The following is an 8,361-nucleotide window of genomic DNA, read 5'->3' as shown; positions in this document are numbered from 1 at the left end:
ATCTGTGGTCAACTGATTTTTGACAAGGAGATGAAATCAGTTAAGTGGGGAAATGACAGCCTTTTTAACAAATGGTGTTGGCAAAATTGGAAAAGTATCTGCAAAAGACTCAAGCAAGATCCACACCTCACTCCATATAAAAAAACTAACTCAAGATGTCCTTTTTCATGGGCTCCTGTGCACAGTCAGCAACGGGCAAACCTGAGGCCTGTGCAAAGACCACCTGGTGCTGTTGGTTGCCCTGGCTTTAATGGGCGGAAGTGGCTGGGGAGGGTCTTTGGGCCAGGGTCACTGAAGACACAGGCTAAAGGCGCTGGACTGTCTGTCAGAGATGGTAAAAGCAGTGGAACTTAGAGGTCAAAGGTCAGCATGTGGTCACCAGAAGGGTCACAGTCCTCAGCTGACCCCAGGAAAGTGGGTTGGGACACTTCCTACACACACAGGGAAGACATACGTGGGACAGCTGTAGCTGGGAATCATTGGTAACACGGTCTTTTCTGTTAAAAACAGTGGCTCTGGATCAGAGAAACGCCCTGCCCTGCCTGCACTGCTCAGAGGTCCCAAAAACCTGGGCCTGGCCCAGTTCTCAGGTCTCTTTCACTGGCACGAATCTAAGAAGGCTTAAGTCTGTCCCTGTGATTCTGAAAGCTTCAGCAGCTGATTACTGGGGCATGACAGACGCTTCCTTTTGTTCTGCTTACATTCTAAGAGCTGGGAACCTTTCCCTTTGACTCTCAGGAGACGTCTGTTTTATCATCGGGCCTGGAAATTAGTTTCAGGAAACTGCTTCAAATGAGAGAAATGGTGATACAAACATACCATCAAATGTTCTGCTGTGGGAACTGTCAGCAGTGGGACAGATGTTAGAACAAGTGAACTCTGCTGAGTGCGGGGAACAGTGTTCAAGGCTGCCAGAGTTAGCTAGATCTCCTGTCACAGGACCATCACAGGGTCTGGCTTGAAGGAAGCTGATTTTCACGGTTCAGGAGGCTCCAAGTCCAATGTCAGGTGCTACCTTCAGTGGAAAACTCTTTCCGTCGACTGGCAGATTCACACTGCCCACCTTGCAGCTATTATTCCAGTACGTTATGCACTATGCCACCAAGGCTTCTTGAAACATTAAAAAGAGAAAACAGCCAGTACAAGTCAACATACTATCAAAAAAAGTATACATGATCATGTCACATGAGACCAAAAACCATTGACAAAACCCAACATTCGCTATTGATTTTCAAAATAAAGCTGTTGGTAAAAGCAACACTTGTCAGCTGACAGGCAGCATTGATAGCTGTGACGATTATGTCGTAAGACAGCACAAAGTGTCATCAAGTCAACCCCACCTCCCAGTGACCTCCTGTGTCACCCAGGTTACTGCTGTTCCTTACGCTGACCACCAGGACACCCTCCTGACCCAGCTCTGCTAGGAGCCAGCACCTTGCCAATCACCAGCCACCATTGGATCTCAAAAAAAAAAAAAAAAAAAAAAAAAAATCAAAGGAACTCTGTCCTTCCATCCTTGTGTCCAAAAAAACAGTTCCATCACAAGGAAAGTCCTGTCCTGTTGAAGTCCACTGTCCAGTCAGAACAGCACAAAAGCCCCTTACCAAGGCATCCAGACATCGTGCAAAGAGCACTTGCTCTTGAGTTGGAAGTCTGGACTCAGAAGTCTTTACTCAGTAAGGGGGTGGCCCTGGGACCCCTCTCATTGCAACCAAGGAAAGTGACAACAGAGCTAGGCCGTCTGTGCCATCCAAGGAGAGGGGACAGGAGCTATGCTTTCTCAATTTTACGGCAAGAAACACTCAACAGAGGCCATGGTACTATTAGCACAAACCTGTGACCCAAATTCGCTCCTTAAATAACATTTACATACTACTTCACTGCATGGACAGGCATGCTGTGGGGCAGATCTCCTGTCTTACAAGGTGTGACACTTTGGAATAGCTGGACAGCAAACACAACATCCTGGCTGGCATTCTACTCCAGATTGGAATGTCAGAAATCCTCTTCCACCGAAAATACTGCTTTCATATATGTCAATCTCTAAGCCACACTATTTCCCTAAGGCCAGGAAATACTCGCAGGGCGAGCTAATTAACTGTCTTTGAGTTGAGTACAACTCATAGTGACTATGAACAGATCTGAACCCTATCCTAGCCTATGCCATGTTCACTATCTCTGCCAATTATTTCAGTCACTGCATCAATACATCTGGTTGAAGGTCTTCCTCTCCTATGCCATCCCTCCACCTTCCCAAGTATGATGTCCCTCTCAAGTAATACCTTCTCCTAACAACATCCCAAAGCATATGAGATGAAGCTTTATCATCTTTACCTCTAAGGAACACTCTGGCTGCACTTTCTTCAAGACATCTGTTTGCCCATGGGATACTCTACTCTTCCCTGACACCACAGCTCAACAGTATCAATTGTTCTCTCATTCTTATTCAGTGTCCAGCTCTCATTATTTGGTCCCAGGGGTATCCAAGTGATGTTGATTTTATTGTTGTTGTTAGGTGCTGTAAAAACAGCCTCTCCTAGAATCATGCCCATTGTGAGATGAAACTTCACACTTGTCTTGAAGGAGCACTCTGGCTGCACTTTCTCCAAGACATACCTGTTTCTTCAGTCCATGGGATATTCAGTACCCTTCTCCAACACCACTGCTCAAAGATATCATTCTTCTTACTCATTGTCCAGCTCTCAGATGCACAGCAAGTGACTGAAAAGGCCATGGCCTGAATTAGGTAAACCTCAGTCTTCAAAGTAACATCACTGCTTCTGCAGTGATGAGATCCCTGAGAGTAGACTTGCCCAATGCAAGGTCTCCTTATTTCCTGATTGCTGTACCAAGAGTGTTGATTTTAAGATGAAATCCAATTAGATGAAATTATTGACAATTTTAATATTTTCTCTATCAATCATGATGTTCCTTACTGGTCTAGTGGTGAGGATTTCTGCCTTTTTTTTTTAACAATAGAAAGATTATCTTTATTAATGACCCCAACCGTATTTCTTTAGATACAGGTGTTTTAAACACAAATACTTAGGAGAAAACAAGCTAAGATTGCATTGTACTGTAACTCATTACCAGTAACATATTGTAAAGCGAAACAGCTTGGAAAAAAAAGAGTGTGGAAGGGAAGGGGAGTAACGGAGGGAAGATAAAGAAAAGGAATTAAGTTGATCAAGTGCAATTATTATTTTTTCAATTCTTGGGAAATATGAAGTCCTTGCAAGCACAGCTCGTTTCTGCAGATTATTTTCCAAATGTGTACAAAACGGAACCAAAACGGAGAATACCTTAAGAACATGAAGAGGTGCAACATTAAAAGCTACGATTATCAGGTAGCAAGTGTTTCAGCCTTCAGTTGCCAGGCGCTTCCTTCTCCTGTGCCCTAGAGTTAGTGGGATGAAAACGTCTTCCCCGTGATTGTTTTCATTTCTTTTTTCTGGGCATTTGGGCGTGCATGGTTCAGTACCTTGAGAGAGTCAGATGTTTTTGCCCACATAAGTGTATGAATATAGGCCGCCTAGAGCACTTGATGTGGTAGTGTAGGTAGTCCCAGAACGTGTGGATCAGGCTGTGATGGTATTGTCTCAGGCTCTGGTGTTGGTGTGTCGAGGGAACAGCACGAAGGTGATATAGCCAATGTTGTTGCCCACAGCAGCATCCGTGTCCTTCAGTTCAAGAGGAGGTTCCCTGTGGCTGAGGAGGACCTGTGGTGCTGTGTGACTGGCTCTGCGTCCTTCTTTGAATTCCTGCATAAACACCTTTTCAATGATCACATCGTCATCATCTTTGAACACTGTGCTGAAGACTACTGTGACTCTGTCCTTTTTAGACTCAACACACATGGTCTCATCATCCCTGTAATACTGCCCTATTCTCTCCTCCCTTGCCTTCTTCTTGGAATTGGAAGTACTTCTCAAAGACAGAGGCAAAACAATTTTGTTTCAACATTCCAGCCTGATGCACGATGTAATCCTTGGAGGCTGGGAGATTTTCAAGGTCATACAGTAAAAAGACATTGTATCCTGATTCTGGGTTAACCAAGAAACTTCCATACACTCTCTTTAATAACTCGTCAGCACCATGCGCCTGAAGTTCCTTGTAGAATTTCAAAGAAATACTGACCATCACTTTTGTTTTGTCTCCATTAGGATTTGAAATGATAGAGGACCCCATCAAAATCTGCAAATGTTACTTCTACTGCTTCTCGTTTGTTTCCAGCAGCCGCGTTCTTGAACTTGAGCGTCTCCTCAGTGAGGTGGTTGTTTATCTCCAGGAGGATCATGGCGGCAGCTGGCCCCCGAACCCTGAACCCACCTGCTGAGCTGCCGCTGCCTCACTGACAAGCCAGGTCCCTGCCCAATCCCCCGATTTTTGCCTTCTTAATGTTGAGATGCAATCCATATTGAAGGCTACAGTCTTTGATCATCTGTATTAAGTGTTTCAAATCCTACTCACTTTCAGCTAGCAAGGCTGTATCATCTGCATAATACACGTTGATGAGTCATCCTCTGATCCTGATTCATCTTCACAGAATTCAAATTCTCGAATTTTTTGCTTAGCGTACAGATTGAATAGGTATAGAAAAGGATACAACCCTGATTTACACCTTTCTTGCTCTGTCTCGATGACAGCTTCTTAGTCTAGACATAGGTTTCAGATGAGCAAAATTAAGTGTTCTGAGATTTCCATTCTTCTCATTGTTAACCATAATGTGTTATGATGCACACAGAGTCAAATGCCTCTCCATAGTCAATAAAACATACACAAAAAACCCCACAAACCGACATTCTTCTGATTATGAATATCTCTCAGATTCTGAATATAGACAAAGATATAATCCATAAAGAATGTAAAATGTCATTTCAAAGGAGGAGAAAAGAAAAACCAAGATGGATGTCAAGAGAGTAAAAATCGCAAAAGGACATCAAGAAGTCAAAACAAAAAAGTAAAAGAGCTGAACAGAAGATTTCAAAGGAAAGCTTGAGAAGATAAAATATTATTTTTAAAAAATGTGCAAAGAGTTGGAGTTAGAAATTAAAAAAAACAACAACTATGTGCTATCATCTCAACCCAGCAACAATAGCAAAATTCAACAGAGCAACAAACAAAAATCCTGGCGAGGCTGTGGAGAAACTGAACCCTTCATTTACTGCTGGTGGGAGTATAAAATGGTTCAACCACTATGGAGGGCAGTCTGGTGCTCTCTCAAAGTTAGAAATAGAAATACCATTTAGTCTTGCAATTGCACTGCTGAGAATATACCCTAAAGAAACCAGAGTTGCCACCCAAACAGATACATGCTCAATAATGTTTACTGTACCGTTATTCACAATAGCAAAGAGATGGAAATAACCAAAGTGCCCATTAACAAACCAATGGACAGAAACACTACTCACTCAATGGAATACTATGCAGCACTTACAAATAATGAACTCATAAACATTACACAACACAGGTAACCCTGGAGGACATTATTGTTATGTGCCGTCGAGTTATTTGAGACTCATAGCAATCCCATGTACAACAGCCCTAAACCCTGCTCTCTCCTGTACCAATCTCATTGTCTCCAACACATCTATCCCCATTACCCCAGTCACTGAATCAATCCATCTCATTGAGGGTCTTCCTCTCTTGCACTGTCCCTCCACCCTCTCAAGCATGACATCCCTCTCCTAGGGCTGATCCTGCCTTGCCACATGTCCAAAGTGTGTCAGATGTAGCTTCAGAATCCTTGCCTCCTAGGAGCAGCCTGGCTTCACTCTCTCCAGGACTAACTTACTCGTTCTCTTAGCAGTCCAGCACCACAGCTCAAAGGCATCAATTCTCCTTCTATCATTCCTAGTCATTATCCAGCTTTCTGATGCATAGCAAGTAATTGCAAAGACCATGGCCTGTGTCAGGCGCACGTGCTGAGTGAAATATCTCAGTCTCAAAAGGACAAATACTGCATAAAACCACTGTTATAAAGCAGGACTGACACAAGGGTTTGGGAGGAGAATAGGAAAATAATAGATAAATAATGAACACTATATTGGAATAGTCGAGGGTGAGAACTGTATAAAAGGAATATATGATTAGGTATTATATGTAAAACCCAACAGTCCAGAATAAAAAGGTACATTACAAAGAGGACTGAGGGAGGGAAAGAGAAGAGAGAGGAAATTCTGGCAATAAATATTTTTTAAAAGAAAGTAAAATGGGTGAGGGAGAAGAGGGGAGGGAGGAGGGGAAATGTGCAACAATGAATGAATGAAAATCCAACTGTTAAACTTTTGTTAAAATCACAATAAAAAAATTTAAAAGGAAATAAAAAGAGAACTTGCTCAGCATTTCTCAAGCTGAAAGAACTGAGTAACAAATTCCAACCTCGAGTTGCAATATTGAGAGATGCTATGGCCACAATCTTGAATGATCCAGAAAGCATCAAAAGAAGATGGGTTCAAGTTTGGGCTAAAAAAAAAAAAAAAAGACGGGGAAGGAAAACAAGGGGAAAAATAAAAGATGGAAGGAATACAAAGAATAGCTGTACCAAAAAGAATTAGTACACTAAAAAATTTCAGAAAGTACCACATGAACAAAAGCCAATGATAATGAGGGAAATTACTCAAGCTGTACTAAAGGAATTGGAAATAAAACCACAAATTCCCAGGAATCAACAGAATACCAACTGACATATTTCAACTAATAGATGCATCCCTGGACATTCTCACCAAATTATGCCAGGAAATTTGGAGGGCAGCTGCCTGGCTGACTGACTGGAAAAAATCCTTATTTATTCCTATTCCCAAGAAAGGTGACAACAGATTGTGGAAACTACTGGACAATATCATTAATATCACATGCAAGTAAAACATTGTTGAAGATGATCCAAAACTGGCTAGGACAGTCCACTGACAAAGAACTGCCAGAAGTTCAAGCTGGGTAAGATGTCACAGTAGCAGTATATCATTGCTTATGTCATATGGGTCCTGAATGATAGCACAGAATACTAGACGAATGTCTACTTATGCTTAATTGATTATGCAAAGGCAATTGGCTGTATGCATCATAACAAATTATAGCTATCATTGAGAATAATGGGAATCCCAGAACACTTGTTTGTGCTCATGAGAAACCTATACCTAGATCAAGCAGCTACTGTCCAAACGGAGCAGAAGAACATTGCATGGTTTAAAATTAAGAAAGATATGTGTCAGTACATAGGGTGTGTGCCAGGGATGTGTCCTATCTCCATACCTTTTCAACCTGTATGCAGAGCAGATTATCTGAGAGGCTGGGCTCTATGAGGAGACACATGGCGTTAGGATTGGTGGAAGATCTATCAACAATCTGCGTTATGCAGATGACACAACCTTGCTCACTGAAACTGAGGAGGACCTCATGCACTTACTGCAGAGGGTCAAGGACTGCAGCCTTCAATATGGACTGAGGCTCAATGTCAAGAAGACAAAGATTCTCACCACTAGACCAACTGGTAGCATCAGGATGGATGGCAAGGAGATTGAAATTGTTCACAGCTTCAGTTTGCTCGGCTCCACAGTCAACACTCTTGGCACCAGCAGCCAGGAAATAAAAAAACGTATTGCGATGGGAAAGTCTGCTGTTAGGGACCTCTCTAAAGTACTCAAGAGCAATGGTGTCTCTTTGGAGACGAAGGTGTGCCTGATACAGACCATGGTCTTTGCAATCCCTTGTTATGCATCAGAGAGCTGGACAATGACTAGGGAGGACAGAAGGAGAATTGACGCCTTTGAGCTGTGGTGCTGGAGAAGAGTATTGAATGTACCATGGACTGCCAAGAAAGCAAACAGATTCATCCTGGAGAGGGTTAAACCAAGCTACTCCTTGGAGGCAAAGATTCTGGGGCTTCGTCTGACATACTTTGGACATGTTGCAAGGAGAGACAGGTCCTTGGAGAGGGACATCATGCTGGGTAGAGTAGAGGAACAGCGCAGGAGGGGAAGACCCTCTATGAGGTGGACTGATTCAGTGACTGGGGTAATCGGGATGGGTGTGTCAGAGGCAATGCGATTGGCACAGGATAGAGGAGGGTTTAGGGCTGTTGTACATAGGGTCGCTATGAGTCGCAAACAACTCGAGGGCACATAACAACAACAAATGTGTCAGTATTGTATCCTTTCTCCACATCTATTATATGTGTATGTGAGCAAATCATTTGCTAATAAGCTGGACTCTATAAAGAAGAATGTGGCATCAGGATCAGAGGAAGACTCATCAACAACATGGATTATGTAGATGACATAACCTTGCTTGCTGAAAGTGAGAAAGATTTGAAAAAACGTGAAACACGTGCTCCAGAAAGAAGATCAAGGACTACAGTCTTCA

General features: G+C 42.7%; 1 pseudogene; it reads right to left on the bottom strand.

The window, feature by feature from the left end:
• Positions 1 to 3,403: 3,403 nt before the first annotated feature.
• On the bottom strand, positions 3,404 to 4,297 carry LOC102858601 (annotated as a pseudogene).
• Between the last annotated feature and the right edge of the window lie 4,064 nt (positions 4,298 to 8,361).

The sequence above is a fragment of the Elephantulus edwardii genome, unplaced genomic scaffold, assembly GCF_000299155.1.
Source record: "Elephantulus edwardii isolate Elephantulus edwardi_28Jun2011 unplaced genomic scaffold, EleEdw1.0 scaffold00325, whole genome shotgun sequence".
NCBI classification, from domain to species: Eukaryota; Metazoa; Chordata; class Mammalia; order Macroscelidea; family Macroscelididae; genus Elephantulus; species Elephantulus edwardii.
The sequence above is the reverse complement of the archived record's forward strand: the minus strand, read 5'-3'. Positions and strand labels throughout refer to the sequence as shown.